Source organism: Kogia breviceps, chromosome 9 (genome assembly GCF_026419965.1).
Source record: "Kogia breviceps isolate mKogBre1 chromosome 9, mKogBre1 haplotype 1, whole genome shotgun sequence".
NCBI classification, from domain to species: Eukaryota; Metazoa; Chordata; class Mammalia; order Artiodactyla; family Physeteridae; genus Kogia; species Kogia breviceps.
This window is the reverse complement of record NC_081318.1, coordinates 73,769,498-73,793,840: the sequence shown is the minus strand read 5'-3', so window position 1 is coordinate 73,793,840 and position 24,343 is coordinate 73,769,498.

Below are 24,343 nucleotides of genomic sequence, written 5' to 3'. Positions count from 1 at the left end.
AAAATAAAGGTATGTATACACTTGTTGGCAACACATACATGAATATTTTCCTTATGAAAGATCCCTATGTGCAATAAAAGTGTTATCAAGCACTGGTGCCTATGACCATACCTGGCAATGTTGTAGGTGCTCAATAATGATTTGTTGAACACATGCGAGTACTGCCAGAGTATCTTAAGGGAGTTTCAGAACTTGCTTACTTTAGCTCAAGACTCCAGCCTCTCTAAGAGGTTCCCAGATTCAAAGGGGCTCACAGCTGAAAATCTAGATGCAGGAGTATTTGGAGATCAGTGTCAAAGCTGCTAAGGGCCTAAATGGAGCTGGTAGGGAAATATCTGACTTAGAAGTGCAGGTCTTAGGGCTTGCATTAGCTAGAATGTTTTGGCTGCAAGTTACAGGAAAATATGGAAACTTGTCCCATCAGACTAGAAATTCAAAGGTAGAGTGAGGCACATTACAGTCAGCCATACATTGCTGTCATCAAGGACCTAGTTCTCCCCCAACTGCAGTTATCAGACTTTGTACTCAGCTGATTTATCTTGTAGATGATGCAAGATGGCTGCCAGGGGTAACTGGGACTGGATGTTTCCTCAGCCTCAAGAGAGACAGAAAGAGAGAGAGAGAGAGAGGGGAGGGAGGAAGTTGAGGGGGAGGGGGAGAAATGAGGAAGAGCCATGGAATATAATATCTTTCCTTCATCCTAATTAGGGTTACTTAAGTCACAAGCCTATTTCTGGATTAATAATGATTGCCAGGGGAAAGCCATATACTAATTTGGGGGTAAATATATGAGAAAATGAGGAGTTATGTTAGGAAGTTAGAGGAGGATGGACGCTGGGTAGGAAACATTAAAATGCTACTGTTAGGAGAAGTGACTCAAAAGATATGAAAAAATTAGGGAGATGCCAATTGTCCCACCAGTGGCCAAGGGGACTACGTACAGCCTTGAGGCAGATACTCCCAGCCTAACACACACTGCAATTCAGGGAAAATATGTAACATACATATGTACATATTTTCAGCCTTTTAAAGGAGGAGTCATAACATGTTTTAGGCATTCCATTGGCAAAACTCTGATAAAAGGGATGTTGTCAGAGATTTACAAAGAAAAAAATAACTTTTATGCAAATAACCACATTCAGGAAGATAATGCTGTTCACTTTGAATAATTTAGATAACTTGCATAAAATGATCATTTTGTTGTTGTTGTTCTAACGGAATCTCTACCAACATCTCATTTAGCATCCCTGTATATTCTCATTGGGAGACAGCTCAGAGTGATGGTCTACAGTGTGGACCTGGGAGCTGGGTGACCGGACCTGAATCCCCCACCCTGCCACTGAACAGCTAATTAGTTTTGGGCAAGTCATTTAATTTTCCATGACTCAGTTTTCTGCTTTGCAAGTAAAATGACACAGATCAGAAAAGCAATGATAAGGTCGCTCTGAGAGTTAAATGAATTAACAAATGTAAAGTGCTTAGAACAGTGACTGACCTATAAGTGCTGTATGTTTGATAGATAAAATAAGTGTCCCAGTGTTCCCAAAGAAAGAGTCTACCCTTTACCTCATGCACTGTGTGGTTATCACACCCTCATGTACTGTGTTGTTATGACACATTTCCCTACGCATCTCTGGCCTTTGAGGGCTTACTCCGTTCGGTGTTCAGGAGGCCTCTCTCAAGACCCCAGTTTTACTCTTTATGTCCCCTGTTTAAATCAATTGTCCAAAATCTGCTAGCATCTGACTTCACAGGTCAGCCTTTCTTATTTCATAGGAAACAAAATGGAAGACCAGAATTGCCAGCTGTCTGTTGTTTAAAGGCGAATTTTCCCACCTCCCTCCCCACCATTGTTTTTTTTTAAGTTCACCTATCATACTCATGTGCAAGTGAATGCTTCTCCCGTACACTGTACTTGCCAACTCTATCTCCAGTAATTATTCTGTTTTAGTCCACTACAATGTACCTGCCAACAATCTGGAATGTGCAGGTGGTGGCTGTTCTGTGCTCCCCCATTTGCATGCACCCTGTGGTGGCAACCTAATGTGACGGATCTGACACCGCTTACAATGGAGAAATGACAGGAGGCCAGGGCTGCACAAGTGACTCTTCTGCTTACCATCCTTTTTTCTTTTTTTTTTTGCAATCCCTTTCCCTTCCTGTTCTGTAAGAGAAACAAGGTAAGAGCCTGCACACACTCCGTTTTAGGCTGATGTGAACCACTTGTAAAATACAGGAAAATAAATGTCCCCAGTGCCTCAGGAGGAATATAGTCCCTTCTCTCCCCCCATCCCCATCCCTCATCCACTGCGCATCTACTCTGAACAATTAAATGCAACACAATTCATCCGTGACTCCTTGTGACGCATGACAGTACATTTTTTCTTGACTTTTGTCAACAGAGATACCCTTTAAAAATGTACTCTGTATTCCTTTAGGCAATGTGACAGATAGCTAAAAACGATGGGTTTTGCTGTAACACGCCATTTTTGCTCATCGATTCCTTCCACTTTATTTTCTCAAAAAAGAATCCTTTGGGACTGGAATTTTCTACTATTGGACTGAACCATTATCTTAAAAAATTCATTACTTTAAAATTGTTGAGCTATATTCTTTCAATTATTTTTGAATTATGGAAAAAGCAGTTTTCCCACTCTGACAATGGAACTCCAACCATTTACTGGTATGACTCAAAAACAGCGATCAGCTCCAATCTGACTAGATTAGACTTTTCGTGAAGAAGTAAAAAGGAATCCAAATCTGAAGTAGCATGTTTGGAGTCCTTAGCATCATGAAGTTCTGAAATTACAAGCCTGAGTGTGCAATTATTACATTTTGTCTCAATCTTTTTTAAAGTGCTTCTGTTAAAACTCTCATTTTGAAGCAGCTCCAATAAAGTATTAGTGACAAAAAGGCAAGAAGCTTCAGACATTTTCTGGATTTACTCTGTAAGTAAAAGTGTAGGGCTTCCCTGGTGGCACGGTGGTTGGGAATCCGCCTGCCGATGCAGGGGACACGGGTTCGTGCCCCGGTCCGGAAAGATCCCACATGCCGCGGAGCGGCTGAGCCCGGGAGCCACGGCCGTTGAGCCTGCACGTCCAGAGCCTGTGCTCCACAACGGGAGAGGCCACAACAGTGAGAGGCCCGCGTACCACACACACACACACAAAAAGTGTAGATCAAATGCCTCTTACAGCCTCCCTCCATTTTCAGAGCCATATCCTTGACCACAGTTCTCTTTTAAATATGCCTTAGACTCACTCTTCTTTCCAGTGGCTTCTGATCCTTTTTTCTCCACCTTGTTGCATTTTCCTTTCCAAATGCTAGCCTCCTTGTGCTTCTTTCTATCATGCATCATTTTTTTCAAGGGTATAATTAAACAGAAGGAAATGCAGGAAGTGTTGATGTGCCCCGGGAGTATAAAGGGCTGTGTCCACCTTTCTCTCTTTCCCCAGGTGATCACTTTCAGATTAAAGTTGCTTTACTACCTGTTAGGTGTCTCAACACTCAAAATGGAGACTGAAAAGTCACATGGTTTCTAAGTTTAAGAAAATGTTTTAAGGACTGATTGTTTTATGGTCTATAAAGGTCTTAGGTGCCTGTGTGGCAGAATCAAAGAAGGAAATTTGGGATTCGCTGAGTTACTTCTTTTATTCTGTAAATGAAATTGAGACCAAGAAAGATATATTGACAAGTGATTTCATTCATACATTTATTTGTCCCTTTTTTACTGAGCACCAACTATGTGTTAGAAACTACACATATGAAGCTGAATGAAAAACACATACTCAGGAGAAGCTGACTTGGAGGAGGCACATAAACAAACTGTTTCCACCCACATGGTAAATGCAATGAAAGAGATGCTGGAAGTAGAGAGAGCTTGAGGAGGGCATGGAAGCCAGCCTTCACCTTTGGAGTGTGGAACTATGGAAAGGGTAGGAACCGGTGCCCTGGCTGTGTGACTTGCTCAGAGACACTCAGTCACCTGATGGCAGAAACATTACTGGAATCCTGGTCAAATCTCCCTTCCTGGTGACTAGCACTTCACCACTCTTCCTTTGAAGCCAGTTTAAAAAGTCAATAGCATGATTTTCTCCCTTTACTTTGTTTTTGGACATATCTCCCCTCCAGTCACCACCTAAAATTAGGAATCAAATTCCAACTCGTCTGAGACCAAACTGGATTGGCACATTGCATGCTTATCAACTAAAAGCCTCCTACATTTTCTATGGTAATACTAACGGGGTTATGCTCCATATTTTGGTTTTCAGATGATTGTTTTTTCTTTTTTAAAAAAATAAATTTATTTATTTGTTTTTGGCTGTGTTGGGTCTTCATTGCGGTGCGCAGGCTTCTCATTGTGGTGGCTTCTCTTGTTGTGGAGCTTGGGCTCTAGGTGTGCGGGCTTCAGTAATTGTGGCCTGCAGGCTCAGTAGCTGTGGCTCGCGGGTTCTAGAGCACAGGCTCAGTAGTTGTGGCACACAGGCTTAGTTGTTCCATGGCATGTGGGATCTTCCCGGACCAGGGATTGAACCTGTGTCCCCTGAATTTGCAGGCAGATTCTTAACCACTGCACCACCAGGAAAGTCCCCAGATGATTGTTTTTAAGGGCAGTAATTCGAAAAGAAAGAAAGTAAACAAGAATACAATTCTCTGTCTTAACATCTTTTGTTTTAAACATCACAAATAAATGTATGTCCAAAATTATTTCTCTTTTATTAGTTTATCTATTTAAGGATTTGAGGTGACACATAGGAATTTACACAACATAATAAGACTAAATAGATAAAACAGTCACTACAAGTGGGAATATAGGGCTGTATCAATTTACATTTGAACCAACAATGCACAAGCGTTCTTTTTTCTCCACATTTTCACCAACACTTGTTATCTCTTGTCTTTTTGATAACAGTCATTCTAACAGGTGTGAATTGATATCTCACTGTGGTTTCGATCTGTATTTCCCTGCTGACTAATGATGTCGACTTTCTTTGCATGTACCTGTTTGCCCTCTATATGTCTTCTTTGGAAAAATGTCTGTTCAGGTCCTCTGTCCATTTTAAAAATTATTATTACTTATTTTATTTTAAATTTTTCTTTATTTTCTTTCTTTCTTTTTTTTTGGCTGTGTTGAGTCTTAGTCATGGCATGCAGGATCTTTTGTTGCAGTGTGTGGGCTCTTCGTTGTGGCACGTGGGTTTTTCTCTAGTTGTGGTGTGCAGGCTCCAGAGCGTGTGGGCTCTGTAGTTTGCAGCACGTGGGCTCTCTCAATGAGGCGTGTGAGCTTAGTAGTTGTGGCACGTGGGTTTAGTTGCCTCACAGCATGTGGGATCTTAGTTCCCCAACCACAGATTGAACCCACGTCCCCTGCATTGGAAGGCCGATTCTTTACCACTGGACCACCAGGGAAGTCCCGCTGTGCCCATTTTTCAGTTGGGATTTTTGTTTTTGTTTGCTATTGAGTTGTATGTGTTCCTTATATATTTTGGATATTAACCCCTTATCAGATAGACAGTTCGAAAATATTTTCTCCCAGTTTGTAGGCTGCCTTTTCATTTTATTGATGATTTCCTTGGCTGTGCAGAAGTTTTTCAGTTTGATGATGGCCCACTTGTTTATTTTTGCTTTTGTTTGCTTTTAGTATCATATCCCCAAAATTGTTGCCAATGTTAAGAAGCATTTACCCTATGTTTTCTTCTAGGAGTTTTATGGTTTCGGGTCTTATTTTTAAATCTTTAAGCCATTTCAAGCAAATTTTTTGAGTGGAGTAAGATAGGGTCTAATTTCATTCATCTTCATGTGATTATCCAGTTTTCCCAACACCATTTATTGAAGAAATTATCCTTTCTTCATTGAGTTTTCTTGGGTCCAGGGTTTATTTCTGTGCTCCCAATTCTCTTCCACGGTCTATGTGTCTATTTTTATGCCAGTACCATACTGTTTTGATTACTATAGCTTTGTAATATAGCTTGAAATCAAGATGTGTGCTGCCTTAAGCTGTGCTTGTCTTTCTCAGGACTGCTTTGGCTACTCAAGTTCTTTTGTAGTTACATATGAGTTTTAGGACTGTTTTCTCTAGTTCTGTGAAAAATGCCACTGAAATTTTGATAGGGATTGCACTGACTCTGTAGATGGCTTTGAGCAATATGGACATTTTAACAATATTAATTCTTCTGATTCATGAACATGGATATCTTTCCATTTATTTTTGTCTTCTTCAGTTTCTTTCATCAATGTTTTATAGTTTTCAGTGTACAGGCATTTCACTTCCTTGGTTAAACTAATTCCTAAGCATTTTATTGTTTTTGATGCTATTATAAATGTAACTGTTCTCTTTATTTCTCTGTTAGTTTGCTGTTAGTGTTTAGAAATGCAACTGATTTCTGTATGTTGATTTTGTATCCTACAATTTACTGAATTTCTTAATTAGTTCCAACACTATTTTTGGTGAAGTCATTAGGATTTTCTCTGTACATGATCATATCATCTGCAAGCAGAGACAATTTTACTTATTCTATTCTGATTTAGATGTCTTTTATTTCTTTTTCTTGCCTGATTATTCTGGCTAGGACTTCCAGTATTATGTTGAATAGGAGTAATTGAGAGTGGGCACCCTTGTATGTTCCTGATCTTAGAGGAAAAGTTTTCAACCTTTCACCATTGAGTGTGAAGTTAGTTGTGGGATTGCCATCTATGGCATTTTTATTTTGAGGTACATTTCTTCTATACCCAATTTGTTGAAAGTTTCTTTCATCAATTCATGAAAACATGTATTTTGTCAAATGCTTTCCCTGCATTTATTGACATCTCAATAGATCATATGTTTTCTATCTTTCAGTCTATTAATGTGGTGTGTCACATTTTTTGATTTGTGTATATTGAACCAGCCCTGCATCCCAGGGATAAATCCCAATTGATCATGGTGATGCTCCTTTTAACATCTTGTTGAGTTTAGTTTTGCTAATATTTTTTTGTGGACTCTTATATCTATATTCATCATGGATATTGGCCTTTAGTTTTATTTTCTTGTATTGTCCTTACCTGGCTTTGGTATGAGATAATGCTAACCTCATACAATGAGTTTGGGAGTATTCTCTCGTCTCCAATTTTTTGGAAGAGTTTGAAAAGGATTGGTGTTAATTCTTCTTTAAATGTTTGGTAGAATTCACCGGGAAACCATCTGGACCTGGGCTTTCCTTTGTTGGGAGGTTTTTGATTACTGATTCAATCTCTTTATTCCTTATTGGTCTGTTCAGATTTTCTGTTTCATCATGATTCAGTCTTGGTAGGTTGTATATTTCTAGGAATTTATCTGTTTCTTCAAGTTATCCAATTTGTCAGCATATAATTGTTTACAGCAGTCTTCTATAATCTTTTGTACTTCTGTGGTATCAGTCAAAATGTCTCTTTCATTTCTGATTTTATTTATCTGAGTCTTCATTCTCTTTTTCCTTTCAGTCTAGCTAAAGATTTGTCAATTTTATTTATCTTTTCAAAAAATCAGTTCTTAGTTTTGTTGATCTTTTGTAGTATTTTCTAATCTCCATTTCATTTATTTCTGCTCTGATCTTTGTTATTTCCTTCCTTCTGCTTACTCTGGGCTTCATTTTTTCCTTTTCTAGTTCCTTGATGTGTAGAATTAGGTTGCTTATTTGAGAGCTTTCTTTTTTCCTTGTAAGCATTCCCTCTTAGGACTACTTTTGCTGCATACAATAAGCTTATAAGTTTCAGTAGGTTGTGTTTCCATTTTTGTTTCAAGATAATTTTTTATTTCCCTTTTGATTTCTTCTTTGACCTACCTATTGGCTGTTCAGGAGTATGGTGTTTAATTTCCACATACTTGTGAATTTTCCAGTTTTCCTCCTGTTATTGATCTCTAGTTTCATAGAATTGTGGTCAGAAAAGAAACATGGTGCGATATCATTCTTTTTAAATTTGCTAAGACTTGTTTTGTGACCTATCATTCCATCTACCCTGGAGAATCCTCTATGTGAACTTAAGAAGAATGTGTATTCTGATGCTGTTGGATGGAATGTTCAGTATAGTTCAAGTCCAACATTTCCTTATTAATTTTCTGTCTGGATGATCTATCCATTGTTGAAAGTGGGGTATTGATGTCCCCTACTATCATATTTCTATCTATTTCTCTCTTCAGATTTGTTAGTATTTGCTTAATATATTTATGTGCTTTGGTGTTGAGTACATCTATACTTATAGTTATTATGTCCTCTTGATGAATTGATCCTTTTATCATTATATAATGACCATTTTAGTCTCTTTTACAACTTTTGAGTTAAAGTCTATTTTGTTTAATATAAGTATAGCTCCCCTGCTCCCTTTTGGTTTCCACTTGCATAGAATATATTTTCCATTCCTTTACTTTGAGCCATTATATATTTTTATTTTTTTATTTTTTTATTTTTTTTTTTTTTTTTTTATTTTTTTTTATTTTTTTTTTTTTTTTTTTTAAATTTTTGTGTGGTACGCGGGCCTCACTGTTGTGGCCTCTCCCTTGCGGAGCACAGGCTCCGGACGCGCAGGCTCAGCGGCCATGGCTCACGGGCCCAGCCGCTCCGCGGCATGTGGGATCTTCCCAGACCGGGGCACGAACCCGTGTCCCCTGCATCAGCAGGCGGATTCTCAACCACTGCGCCACCAGGGAAGCCCCATTATATATTTTTAAACCTGAAGTGAATCTCCCTATAATAAAGCATGAGAAGATAAAAACTCTCAGAGGAACTGTTTGGTTTTTGAGTGGTATTTAGAGGCAATGTAGAGGGCCCAGGATAGTCTCTCAAGATAGCAAAAGATCCTCAAAGTAAGAAATGGCCTTGGGGCAAGAACTGAACTCCACCAAAATAAAATGTTTCAGGGTAAAGATGAAGTTAAGGATGAAATTATAAAACTCTTTGTTAAAACCTCAGAAAGATGAAACTTGTGGATACTTTCAGCTAGACAAAAGGTCTTCTAAAGAGCTTAAAAATGTCCCCTCAAGATTCTCTCAACTAAACGATAGGCTTCTAAGAATCATAGAGGCATTGTCCTGCAGCAGCTCCTCAGGGAGCCCAAGGTAGAGAAGGACCTATCTTGAAGAACTTTGTGGAGTGGAATATAACTTGATATATTAAATTCCACAAAGTTTTTAAAGGAATATGTCAGTTGGAACTGAAATTGTCAAAATGAAAAGAGTACACTTGTTATTGGAGCCCTGAGTCACCATGTACGAAGTGTGAACACCCAACTGGTGAGACCATGTGGACACATCCTGAAACTATGTGGAGAGAGAGACTGGCCCAGCTTAGTGCAGCCTTCCAGCCATCCTGGCCAAGCCACCAAACATGTGAGTGAAGACTTTTTGGGTCCTCCTATCCAGACTTGTCACTGACTAAATATTACCAAATGACCCCAGTTGATGCCTCATAAAGCAGTAGAATCTCCTAACTGAACCCTGCTCAAATTCCTGACCAATAGATTGTGAGCATATGAAATGAATAGTGACTTTATACTACTAACTATGGAGTGTTTTCTTAGTTGCAATAGATAAAGGGCAAAAAATCCTGTCAATGCCAGAATGATGTCACCAACAAGAGTAACAATTCAGCCATCATGCTTCTCTAGGCTTTAAACATTTTAATCCTTTCTCTCCTGATAGATATCACAATTCCTGGGTATGTTATATATGGCCAGAGAGAATCTGGACCCTGTCCAAATTTTCATAATTTTTTTCACATTAATCTGTGCTTTAAATAAAATATCTTGCATTTTTTCCCTAACTGCTTATCCAAATGTTTCACAACAAACCACCCCCTGAGCAGTTATGAAATTGATCTTAATAAATGCAGGTCTGATATTGCCAATCCCACGCTTAAAACCCAACAACCACTGTTGTCCTTGAGATAAAGTCCACATTCTGAACCATTTATCCCTTCAGTCCTTTCTTTGCCATTCTCCCAGCACTCTATAGCTTTAAATCTCCTAATAAAGTGCTAAGTCTCATTTCTGGGCTCTGGAACATGCTATTCCCTTTGCCTGGAACATTTTGTATCCTAGTTCTTGTCTTGGCTAACTCACAATCATTCAAATCTTAGTTTACCCTCCATCTCTTTTTTATTTTATTTTATTTATTTATTTATTTTTTTGCGGTATGCGGGCCTCTCACTGTTGCGACCCCTCCCGTTGCGGAGCACAGGCTCAGGACGCGCAGGCTCAGCGGCCATGGCCCACGGGTCCAGCTGCTCCGCGTCACGTGGGATCTTCCCTGACCGGGGCACGAACCCGTTTCCCCTGCATCGGCAGGCAGACTCTCAACCACTGCGCCACCAGGGAAGCCCCTACCCTTCGTCTCTTTAATGAGACTTTTCTTGAGTCTTTGCTCTGTGCTCCTACATCCTGTGCTTACAGGATCTTAGTGCTTATCACCCTCACTTGGACTAAACATTACTCCAAAAATTGTGAACAATTTTGGATAAGCTAATTCTACTGACCTTATGTTTTTAAACATCTAAAAAACTGACTGATGAAATTATTTTTTGCATTTAACACATTTTCATTACAAAATAAAAGAGCAAAAAGGAAAAAGATAAATAGTCCACACATTGCTGAAATATGGCTCACGGCCACCATGATATTAATATTGATGTCCTTATGAAATTACATGAAAATGGAAATAGAGAAACTCAGAAGTATTTCTTAAAAGATTAAAACACTCATTTGTCTTTCCTGTAACACAGTAAATCAAAAAGTCTTATGTCTGTTCTACATGCTATAATGCTTTCCAATGTAGTTTTTGCTGAAAGCTACTTTCCCTTTTTTAAATAACAGCTTTGAAAGTGGAGGATTTTGTAATAATGTGTTAAGAAAATGAACCTTATATTTTTTTTCAATTATAATTATGTGGGAAACTTAATAAAATCACTTTGAAAGTACAGGTTACAATCCCTACCAAGGAAGTCAACTTTTTACTTAAAGATTCTCTACCCCAGAGTCAAGAGAACAATTGGGACAACTAGCCCTTGAAGATCTGGGAATAAGTTAGCTCCTTAACAGGATGCTGCAAGAGACTGTGAATGATCATTTTGTTTCTTGTCCCAAGGTTAGTACATATCTCGTAAGTTCTGGGTGCTTAAAAGAGAAGTCAATTCATTGTATACATTGGATGTCTGAGAGGATTTCACTAAGATTCTTGGGACACTCTTTACGTAAAATCATATGGTATTAATGGTAGTTTACTTCTTGCCTTGTAGTTGCTTTTACATGATAATGATTTGAAATATTTCCAGTTTAAAAACATTCGTCTCAATAAACAACAAGGTCCTACTGTATAGCACAGGGAACTATATTCAATATCCTGTAATAAATCATAATGGAAAAGAATATGACACTGAACCACTTTGCTGTTCACCGGGAAGTAACATGACATTGTAAATCAACTATACTGCAATTAAAAAAAAAATTCATCTCAGAACAAGCATTGGCCCTCGAGGAAGTTCTCCAATATAGGTGCTTCTTAAATGTTTTAAAACAAAGATTTGCTTTGCCATAGAGTAGCTTCCCTTTAATTTAAACCCCATAAAGCAAAATCATAAGGAAACAATGGAGCTTTGTTAAAGAGTAAAGAAAGCTCTCCATCTCCTTTTCTTGTGGGGGAATGTCCAAATTACTTTCTTCTCTTCATTTAAGTTATAATTGTTTAGAAAAAGATCATGGTCTACTTTAAAAGTGTGATTTCCCATGAACTCTTGACATTTGTTTCATTTTGCAAAAACTGCCTTCCCTCTGTCTTGCAGAACTCCGTACCTAAGTGACCAGCAGCCATTAGACTTGTTTTCTACAAGACCATTTCCCAGTGGACCAACTCACCTTCCTCCAGGGAAGGCTGGGACACTTGCCATGCTTCAGAGGAGTCAGTGCTCTCCAAATGGAGCTGAAGCAGGTAGACTACCTGTCTCACAACTACAGAAGGCAATTCTGGAATACATGATTTGGCTTGTGTCAAATCTATGCCTTCCAGGGCTGCTTTTAGAAGATCCCTGATGCCAGTATTCTACTTTGTCTGTGCTTATGGCCAATGGCAGTGATGCCACAAAAGACTGCTTCATTGCCAAAGATATTATTTTTTCATTCTCTCTATCTTCATTTGATATGGTTTTGTTAAAGAGATGCAACCGTATTAAAAGGAAACCCTTGTTACTCTGGTGCCTACTAGGAACATTATGGTTGGAAGTAACTCATTACAACATCTATAATAAACTTTTTTCCCAGCATTCTGTGTTTTAATTTGATCATAAAAATTTTTTTCTTAGCTGACCATGACACCTCCCAGCTTGGGAACACTTTTATTTTTTGAATAAAAATTGAATCCACTTGGCAATTTCTAATGAACATAAGTAAGTGGAAATGATTTACCCCTGTGCCATTCTCCCCCATTTCACTGCTGTCTTCGGTGACAGAAGTACCAATTTTCAATGCCTCAGAACCCAATAATTAAAACTAATTTACTTTATGTTCTCTTACTACAAAGTGAACAACATCAAGCCACACAGAGGTGTATTTGGGTCCATATGAGAAAAAAGTACTAGTAAGTTCCATACTCTGCAGCATCCAGAGGTAAACTCATGCCACGTCTCCAGTGACTCCTCCAACCTTTACAGCACCATGCCTTCAGTACACCATGAATGTACTAGGTATTTAATAACCATTTGTTGATATGGTTGTATTGTTTATGGCAAAAGTCTTAGGTCTTCCAGAGAACATCAGAATGACTCCCTCTTGAGGACCACTGATTTTTACTTTTTTGTAGGTAAGAGTTTGAGCAAAATGCCAACCAAAGGCCTACAGTTCTGGGGACAGAGAGTAAACTCTGACAAAGATGTATTTGCCAATCTGGAATGCAAATTCGTGCACTAGGAATTCAACTATTAAAACAAAACTATTCATGGAAAGGATATTCTGGTCCAGTTCATCACGGTAGAAGGATCAACCTACAAGCATTGGCAAAGTTCATTTTAAGCAAAGGAATAGATAAGGGCTCTGGAAGTTTCCATGTTTAGGCCTTCCAACCACAGGCTCAGCCCTTCCAACCACAGGTTCAGCCCTTCCCAGGACATGATCCAATCCTCACCATGGCAACCAATAAGATTCCTTGTACATCTTGAATGCATTTCGGATCTGCTCCGGGACTGTACGTACCTAGACCCGGAATGCTTCTCAGCACCCTGAATCAAATTGGATGAGGACCCACCAGGCTGTTTGAGATCCTGTTTGAAACTCATCAAGAATTCCAACTTCAAGCATGGGCTCTGCCTCAAATTCCTATACCCGTGTCTCACACACCACTCAGTACCGCATGATAAAGAGACTGATCCAGAGCAAACTCCGTGAGTGGGATTGCTGGGCACAGCTCTAAACTCCCTGTCCATCCCAGGCTCTGCTATTCTCCCTCCCCAAGCTGCCAAGGCAACCCCACTGCATAGGTCCCAGAAGCATTTCTGCCAAAATTTCCCAAGATATACTAGAGAAATCATGCACTGATTTGGGACAAGTTAGGTTGTGTTGTGAATGGCTCTGGTGCATGCTGGCCCTTGAAAAGCCCTGTGCCATTTGGGGATGCAGACATCATCTAGGCCCAATTCAAGTGGCCTGTACTCTGCAGGCTTTCTCCAGTCACTCTGATTAAACAAGCTCATGGCCCTTGACTTCTCCTCTGTGGCCCTTATAGGCAGTAACCATCCAGGCATTAGAATAATTTACAGTATAACCTGCCCCCTCAGGGGAGCCCCATAAGGGCAAGGGCCGTATTTACCTTGTTTACCATCAGATCCCTAGTACCCAACATGGAGTTTTGTGTCAATAAATGAATTAATGAAGTGGCTAATTAGGAATTGGATTGAATTAAACATGATGCCTAAATACATAAATTATTTCATTCCAGATTAGGCTTAAAAGTGTGAGAGAGGCAATTGTATCACCTCATTTAAACATTGATTTATTCTGGAATACTGCTAACTGGTTAAGAATAAAGAATTGAAAATCAGGCAAACCTGACCAACTGTTTGACACTTGGCGAATTACCATCTCCAAGTCCGTTTCCTCACTGGTAACATTTTTAAAAATTAAGAAATATTCTTTAATGTACGAACATGGATATTTTCCTTTGTAATCCTTAAAAATGAGCAGATGTACACTTCCCCTCCCAACATTAGAAAGAGATGAGAGAGAAGAAACAAAAAGACAACGGGCACTAGCGTTTCTAAGCGTTTCCCCACCGAGGAGTTGGTTCCTTGCTCTTGCCACTCCATCGAGCCCATGAAGTATAGCTCAACGAATAACTAACAGATGATTACATTTATGAGGAGAGAGTACTCAGAGCAGACAGCTACTTCCTACAGGTGACAAGCAATCTTCCGCCGGGGCTTCACCTGATGAGTCATTTTGGGACGTGATCACAAGGGTTGGAGACTGATGAAATTATCCTGTCCAGCATCAAACACAAAGTGGTTGTAAATCAGCAGAGGCTGTGGCAGAGGGAGAGCAGCTCATTCTTTATGCTTTGCAGGCAGTCTTCCACCTGGGGGCTGCATCAAGCTTCCTAACAATCATTAAGTGACCCTATAAAGAGATTTAATTTTTTTAAAAAAAACATTAGCTAGCTATTGACTCGGATCCTTCAGCTGTCGTGAGGAAATTGATTTGAAAGCAAGCTGTATGATTTAAAAACTTGAATGTGTTGAGGTTAACTCAGCATAGCACAGCAACATGTGTAAGTAAATAGACGCCTGTCTGTTATAACTCTCCATTTGACCTTGCCAGGCGATTGTGTACTGAATTTAGACTATCATCACGTTTCCAGAGGGTCACTTAGGGGAAGGCAAAACAAAATAAAAAAAGCAAGCCAGCTAGAGTTTAACCTGGTCGAGGAAGTTCTGCAGAATCAGAAATTGATCTTGCAAATGCATTCCATAAAAATAGAAGGAATAAAATATGGATGATTTATCCGTGGGATCTGCTGAACAGCCCTTGATTTACACATGATCTAAAGAAATGTGGAGAAACCATTCTGAAGTTGCCCTGTGGATGGAATCATATTTTAAGAGTAAAAAATTGGTAGGTTTCATTGAAGAAGGAAGCTTTCTAAGGATCCCATATCTCCCTCACCGCAAAAGGGATTCATTTGCATTGTTCCCTTTAGTGGTGTTGGGAAGTTCCAGTGTAAATCCTTTAGGTTTCACTGTAGGAACCAGCTCCTCAGAGGTTCCCAATGCTTGATGATTTGCACAAAATTGTCGCTTTAAAAAGGGAATGGAAAAACTGTTTTTTAAATGGTTATGCTAGAAAGGTAACCGAGCTTACCCGGGGTCATGTTGCAGGCTTACACAATCCCAACGTCTTCCTGATTTCCTTGCAGAACCTGCTATGCAAGGGCATTTGAGTGGCTCTGCGTGTAAGGCCTGCGCACATTTAAACAGGCTGTTCGAATAGGAATTGTGACTGATGTAAAAATACCCCCTGCATTTTATTTAGTTCTTAGTTCTCCATTTGTAATTGAAATGAAGCTTCTAAAATGCCTTGTTTCCCTTAAATTTTATATCATATTTGATCTCCTAACAGTGTTCTTGAGGTAATTTTGCAGAGATGATTGATGGGGATATTAGTTTAATTTTTTTTTTAATTGAGAACTTCTCACATAATAGTCAATACGTGAGGGAAAAAAGAAAATATCTCTGATGAACTGTACTTGAAAAGAAAAGGAAAGTGAATGTAGCAATGAGGTCCTGAGATTCTCAAGGAGCGTGATCTCCAACACTTTACTGATGGCTATTTTTGTGTGTGCTCTGAGGTGCTCTCTCGGTAGTTGCACTTTAATTATCCTGCACTTTGTTCAAGGAAGGTATGTATTGGCTCCCGGCCAATGTGGGCTAGGACTCTTCGTGTCACTACAGTGTCTAACAGCATGTACAGAACAATATCCCAATTAGATCTTTAAATGTGAGAAACTTGATACACCAGTGCATTTTTCTCAGAGGCTGATCAGTTGGAAGTTTCAAAAACACACAGAAGGTAAGCTTCATTCTAATCCTTTAAACGTCAGCCCAAGAAGGGAGCCAAAGAAGCTGAAAATATATGTCAATATCTCTTTGGCTTGTAATTTTGTTTATCTTTAAAAAAATTTATCGATCAGAATGACCAAACTGTTATTTTCGAAGAACATTCCTTTTGTTATGGTCACCTCCCAAGACACGACTTTATTTCTTAGATAACAAAGGGAACTTTTTCTGCCTCTAGATTCATAATGTTTTATTGCCAACTTGAGATATCTGGATAAATTAACATGAGGGATACTTTGAACAACCATGTAACTTATATCCCTTTCAGGTTAATTCTCCAAACAACCTGGAATACGTCTCTCTTTCTCTGGCTCTCCTCTCTTCCAACCCCCATTTGTAAGAAACACATATGTGCAAAGGAAGCAAGCTCCTTTTATTCTTCTACCCTGTTGAGAAAATAATTGTGTAAAATGTCTGGACTAATTTAAAAAAGCCAAAGACAGCCTTTAATTTACATCCTGCAATGGGTTAAGAGTCCAGTCAGCCTTCTCTGTTTCTATCAGTCACTCTCTTTATAATAATTGAACTAAGTTATTTAAAATGGTAAAGTATTTAAATTCTCCCCATTGGCACTACAATCAAACACCACATGGATTATCAGCTCCATGAATTATTATCTCAGTTTTCATGATGAGCATATAAAGGCTTCAGATATACCTGTGCTGATGACAAGCCTTCTAGCTGAGTAGATGGGGAGCAGGGGTCATAACCAAAGAACAGCAAAAGATACAGTTCTGGGGTCACTGGGGAAGAAGGGAAAAGTAAGTTCAGATCTTCACACACCCATGTGTGGCCTCACTCCCTCTCCCTTTGTCACACACACATAGACACACAATTAGACTCCCTTCTATGATGTTAGCAAAACAGATGCCTTAACTGTGATTATTTGGTACAATATTTCAAGTTTTCTTAGTTCACTGTAACCTTCCCCCAAAAGAATGAAATATGTCTGCTTTCTATTGTTTATCATTCATAATTATGTACTCCTTTCAAAAAAATACTCCACTGATGCCAAAAAAATAGGGCACACTCCTTCTTTCAAGATACCGGCTAACATTTAAAAGAAAAATGATGGGACTTCCCTGGTGGCGCAGTGGTTAAGAATCTGCCTGCCAATGCAGGGGACACAGGTTCAAGCCCTGGTCTGGGAAGATCCCACATGCTACAGAGCTACTACTGAGCCCGCGTGCCACAACTACTGAAGCCCGCGTGCCTGGAGCTGGTGATCTGCAACAACAGAAGCCACCACTGTGAGAAGCCTGCACGCTGCAACGAAGACCCAAAGCAGCCAAAAATAAATAAATAAATAAATAATAATAATTTTGTCTGGAAAAAAATAAAGAAAAATGACTGTCCAAAATTCTATAAGTGAAGTACCACAGTATGCTGAAGGAGGAGATGGGATAATTATTGGACAATGGATTTAAAAAGAATTTTAAGTTACTAATGCCGGGGTAAATTTTGATTAACATGGCAAATTAGAGAAGTCCGAGACAATTTTGTGATGTAAAACTGCTGTCTTCACGAATCTTCTTTTTCATGGGCTTCACTCTAAAAGTGACTAGCAATGACCAGTGTCTCTGATCACTTTCCCAGGTTTTAATCCCGCAGGAAGGGATTGTTAACCTGGAAAAGAATGAGTCATCTAATACCTCACCATATTTTAAGAACCAAACAAGCACAATGTTTATTAAAGGCATAGAATCCATAAACTTGGAAGTCTTTTATGGGTCCTCAAAACAGATATAATCTTGGCAGGAGTGGAACGGAATTTACCTCTGGCGCTCAGAGTTGATTTCAGGGACTTTCTGGTACCCAGATTAAAGGATTTAAAAGCTAATCTAATGAAATGTTTTTATTAGGTGAATAAACAAAATAATAATTCAGATTAACCTTGAATAAATGCAATTCAGTGACCAAGTCATCTATTTTAATATAGATATCTTTCATCCATATGGTAGGTTCCAGAAATATTGCAAAACCTTGATTTTTCTCCAACATTCTTTTACGGATCAGGAAATGGCCACAGGGAAAGTCAAGTGACTTGCCCAAGGTTGCATGGCTGGTGAGTCACAGACCAGGATTAGAGCCTGTGACTAGACTCTCTCTATAATCTTCTCTGTGCTGCTCCCAAGCATGACCTTCACAGCATTAACATGTGATAAATTCCTGCTTCCAGAAGATGTCCAGCTTGTCAAAGCAGACCCACTGCAGTTACAAAGATGACAGCTGGCTTTCTTTAATGTCCCCTTCCACTTCAGTGGATTCGGTACAGGGCCACACTGAGCCATATCAGAGCAAAACAAAAATCAATAATACTGATCTTGTCTGATTGAAAATATGGGTATTTTACTCACTGTGGATTTTTAGGCAGTGATTTTAACACTTAAGAGTGTCATTAAAATATTCTTTTGGTGATTGAGCTTTTGGGCACCCCTACTCCCCTTAAATTTCCCCCCACCCAGGAGGGAACTTACTTACTCAGGCAAGTAAGGTACTTGCTTGATCTAGTCTCTGGTACTTTACCTGTGACTAAAAAATTCTATCCAATGTCTCCCACCAAGTATTTCAGAGTGGCAGATTGTATTTGAGAAGGTACAGGAAGGAAGTACTCACTTCCATTTTGCTACTGGCGCTTGTATGAGCCCCCCAGATGGAGGGCTTGTCCTCACCTGCTCAGGAAGGAGGTGAGATGGAAAACTATTGCTCTGGATTTCTTAATAGAAGGCCGGGGAACTCTTCTGGGTCATATACTGGGAAAGCCATCGTCTACCTATATTTTCTCTATTCCTCATCTAGATTATGTTTAAAGCTAGTATCTATTGGGGGGATCTTTAGGATTGTGGAGGGATGTGGAGAGCCAGTGGCTCTCTAGGCTGTCATGTAGCATTATCTCAAGTTGATGAACCTCCATCCCAGAGTATGTAGAGATGGGAGCTCCACAGCCTCCCTTCCAAAAAACGAACATGTTTTAAGTATGCTTGTGGAAATACAGCACTCATTCAATGTATACTTGCTAGTGTTTCATTTTAAAAAGCTGGAAACATATTTTGCAAGTTTTTTCTTAGCCAAGACAACTTGAAGGGGACAAGGCAGTTCCAAAATAAATATATTTCTAAAAAGAAACCTGAAATATTATATTTTATTGAATTCTTTCAATCAAATGTAAATTCATCTGTAGTTGTTCTCATATTTAGCCTGGCAGTTAGCATGTATTTCTTCATGTACCTGGTCTTGTTCCAAATTACAGAGTCCTGATGACAGATTCAATAAGATAGGGTACGTTTTAAAAAAAAGAACAGAAAACTCACTTAGGGAGTGCTTGAAAACTACTCAACAACTATTAGACACTCTTTCTACTGAAGTAACATTCTGGGGGGAAAATTCTAGTCTGCAATGGAAATTGCTTTTCCAGTAATTATACTACCAACCTGAGCAGAGCAATAACTTTAAAAATTAAAATATTTACATTTAAAAATATATTTCCCCTGAAAGTTGCAGTTACATGGGAAGAGGGAAAAAAATCGATACACTTTGTCTCATGATCTTTAAGTTATGTCTGTCTTCATGGATTTTGATAGCTTACATTTTGCCGGGTTTTCATTTTATCTTAGCTAACACCCTGAACAGAAAACAGAGCAAGTAGGTAAAAAAATCATCTGTGAACCATAATAAATGGATTTCTGCCAATGACAGGTCATGATACAGAAAAAATCTGTGATGACCCTCTTTCCTCTACACTCATTTATCTCTTCCTGGGGTCCACTGATAGATTCTTGCTGTATGATTTATTGCAGAAAAACACCACCTAGAAATGGGCTTTTGATAAAATTGTTCAAGGATTCCTGGACAATAAATCCTAATCTTAACATGCAATGCTGTAGAATGTTTCACCTTTCTTATGCTATAAATAAAATATGCCAAATGTGATAATAAATCCATACATTTAAGCACTATCTATGCAGGTTAGGAAATAAAGTCATAGTATGTACGCTTGATGTTAATAGCGGCTCTAAGCCTGAGGATATTGATGATATTTGTGCATTTGCCATCCAAATTTTTAGCACTTTACAGTACCTGTGAAATTTCATGGCTTTCACCTGCCTGGGAAGGCTTGCTCTGCAGAGCATATGTGGGTTAAGCATAATCAGTTTCTGGTGGCTTGAATCAAAAGAAATGTCTCCTGAACACAGACAACTTATTCTAGGAGACAGATGAAATTCTGAGTTCATGCAGAGACCTTTCTCATAATTAATCATCTACCAGAGGAAGAGATGAGAGGCTCAGTCACCTCACTGTGACCCCCCTAGTGGCACAGGGTGTTAAGCATACAGAGCCCTAGTATTTAGGCTTCTTCTCATAAACTCAGGGACAGGTATCTGACCTCCACTTGCGGTAGAAGGTTGAGGGAACCAAGCCCTACTAACCTTCTCTGAGCTGATTTGCTCATCACTGTGTAGGAACCTGAAGACAGATTTGAATTACCAAGTGCTTTTAAAGCATATAAACTATTGCAAGCAACCATCTATTCAAAAAGATGGAGGCAAGATCTTAATCTGGCTCAGGGTTTCTCAAACTTCACACTATTGACACTTGGAGCCAGATAATACTTTGTTGTGGGCGGCTGTTCTGTGCATTGTAGGATGTTTAGCAGGATCTCTGGGCTCTACCCACTAGATGCCAGTATCCTCCTCTCCATCCTCCCAGGTTCTGATGACCAAAAATGTCTCCAGATATTGCCAAATGTCTCCTGCGGGACTAAATCATCCCTGGTTGAAAACTATTGATCAAGCCTACTAGAAATATGCTCATAAAAACCATGACATTAAAGAGGGCAAAACTACTTTTGTTTGCAGAAAAAAAGAAAAAGGAATCAATTCAAGAGTAAAAGATGCTAAGTTTGAGAATGAGAGTGACTTGGCTTTTATTTTAGAGAGGGTTGAAAGTATCTGTGGAATGATCTCCTAATGCCATGCACAGAGAAAAGGAAAAGTCCCGTGAAATGCTGGCAGTTTGGCCAACTGCTAAGAAATTGCGTGTTAAATACCACATTTGTGTAATCGTCTACATTGAACCTGACAAAATTAAGATACAAATATAAAAATAGTGTGTATTTTGAACAGAGTAACCACACCAGAAAGAAAGAAATGCAAATGAGAATCAAAGAACCTAAGGGAAGTCTTTTTTTCTCCAACAAATTGAAAGTGGAGAAATCCATTATATCATGTGTAGCTTTCTTTGTGTCCTCAGATATTTATTGAAGGTCAAAGACAGAGATGCCTAATGGGTTATGATTATGTGAAATGAAGTGAGAAACAATGTTTTATAACAGCAAACACTTTTTATAGTGACAATGTATTATGTTCACTAAAACGTGTTACAGCTGCCTTTCCCCTGGTATCCATGGCTCAAAGCAGGAAAATAATATGTTATTCAAGAAATACATAGAAATTGGGGGTGTGACTTGTTCAGAGCCAGGGCTCTCGTCTCAAGACCCAGGAAAATTTCCCACTATGCTTAGTGCAACTTGAATAACTACTTGCTCTAAAAAAAATTCTATTGCTTCCTTGATATCATTTTTTTCCATCACAGTTCTGAGAAAAAGTTATATTTTAGTGGTAACAAATTTATGAAGATTTATATCAGGTCTCCCATATTTTTGAGCTTGAGAATACCTTTACACTGCTAAAAAATTTCAAAAATATTCTCATTCATGCATTCATGCCTTTATTTATTCAACAAATATTTATGGAGTGCTTCATAAGTGCCAAGCTCTGGGAACACTGTGATGAGAAAAAAGAAAGAATCCCTGCCCTTGTGAAGCACAAAGCCTAATGGGAGACTCAGGGGGTGGAGGAGGGATAGATGGGAAGTGTGGGGTTAGTAGACGTAAACTATTACACATAGAATGGATGGACAACAAGGTCCTACTGTACAGCACAGAGAACTATATTCAGTGTCCTGGGATAAACCATAATGGAAAAGAATATAAAAAGAATGTGTATATGAAAAAATTCTCTTGCTTCCTTCATATCATTTTTATACATACACATATGTATGTATAATTGAGTCACTTTGCTGTACAGCAGAAATAAACACAACATTGTAAATCAACTATACTGCATTTAAAAAAATGAGAGATGCAACATGTTCACTGTTATATCTTAGGACTCAACACAGGGCCCAACACAATGCACATGCTCCATATGTGCTGGTGGAGGTTTAATGCATGTAGACACGTAGAATAAAATCTGAACTGTTTCTTTAGGTCTGTGGGCCCTGCAACATCTGGCTCCTGCCTTTTCAACCTTACGTCTTAACATCCTTCCCCTCACTACTTTGCTCCACCCATACTGCTTCTCTCTGTTTCCTTGGTCATGCCAAGCTTCACTCTCCCACCCACACCCCACATGCCTCATGGACTTTCCTCTTTGCAGCCTCTTTCCCTGGCTGCCTCCTTATAGTTTAGTGTTCAGCTCATATGTCACCTCTTCACTGAGGCCTTTCCTGACCTGTCGCTCATAGTCTGGTTTAATTTTCTTGATAGCACTAAACACTATCTGATATTTTCTTGTTTATTTTATGACTCTCCATAAAGAATGTTTGTCCTGTTTGGATAGGAACTTTGTCAGCCATGTTTATCAACTTAACACCAGTGTCTAGAATACCTGGATCACAGTTAACACTCAAATATTAGTGGAATGCTGAAGAAAATAAATTCATATGTAAATTATAAGATGCAAGGTGCTACTAAGGGAATACAGAATTATCAGGGAGAATAAATAGCGAGGGGAGATCTGTAAGGTACAATTAGTGAAGAACTTGCTGAGGATGTAGTTTTTAGGCCAAGGCAAATGCTATTAGGAATAGGTGTGGACAGGCCCCAAGGCAAAACAAGTTTTTTGTCTTAGAGGGGCTAAGAGGAAGCTGTGTGATTGGAGCTTAGTAAGCAGAGGGGAGGTGAGAACAGAGAAGTAAGAGGAGGCATGTCATGTACTGTAGGGGTTGGGAAACAATGGCCAGTGGGCCTGCCACATATTTCGGTGAATAAAATTAGATTGGAATACAGACATTTCCTTTTGTTTACGTACTGCCTATGGTTGCTTTCTCACTACAACAGCAGAGTTGAGTAGGTGCAATAGACATTGTTGTTTTTACCTGCCAGCAAACCTAAAATATTTACTATCTGGCTTTTACAGAAAAAAGACAATCAATCCCTAAGGCCTTGAGGCTGAGGGAAGAGGCTTGGGTTTCACTTTAATGCAACGGTATGCAGATTATCTGACATTCCTTCCTTCTAGGGCTGGTGTCTATGTCCCTTCACCATGAATCGGGCTCTATGACTCCTCAGCCAATAGAATATAGAAGAAGCGATACTGTGTGAGTTTCTGGGCTCAGGCTTTAAGAAACTGACCACTTCTGCTCTGTGTCTCTTTAAACCTAGCTACCACGTTGTGGGGAAGATCCGGTAGCCCACCGGGAAGTCTGCAGGGGGAGCCTCGCCATGGGCACCAATAGCTAGCACAAACTTGCCAAACTTGTGAGGAAGCTCTCTTGAATGTAGATCCTCCAGCTCCCAGAAGAGCCGTCTACTTGAAACCATGTGGAGCAGAAATGAGCTGTCCTTAACCAAATTGCAGTTGTGTGAGCAAAATAAATGACGGTTGTTCTTTTTAGCCACTATGTTTTAGGGTGTTTTATTATGCAGTGATAGAAACTAGAACAAATGGGAAGGCATCTACATAGTTTTATACTTCCTTTAACATAGGTAATGTAAAATCACTTCCTTAATGTTTATTCTGTTTCCCTTTCAAAGTATCTTTCAACTGATCACCCAACTTCATTCATTCAGAAGTGCCTACTGTGTGCAGGAGGCAGAGCATAAATAGTCATTGCTTGGTAGTTTGATATTTGAACACAATATTCAGTTTGAAAGTGAAGTCTTATAATTCCAGTACTTCTGTCAATACAGAGGAACAAAACACGTGTCTAAACACTCATTTATGCAAAATGACTTTTCCATTCTTGAATTTTAATTGTGAAATTTAGTAACCCCTATTTTTCACCATTTTCTAAAATTTCAAAGAACAGTTCAATGATAATTGCAGAATTCTCATATTAATAGATAAAGCTGGCGCTTCATAAATATCAAATTATCATCCTATTTACAAATTAACCATTTTCCTTTAAACGTATACATGTAGTGCCAGTTTTTTTCTTAATACATAAAAATTCAATCA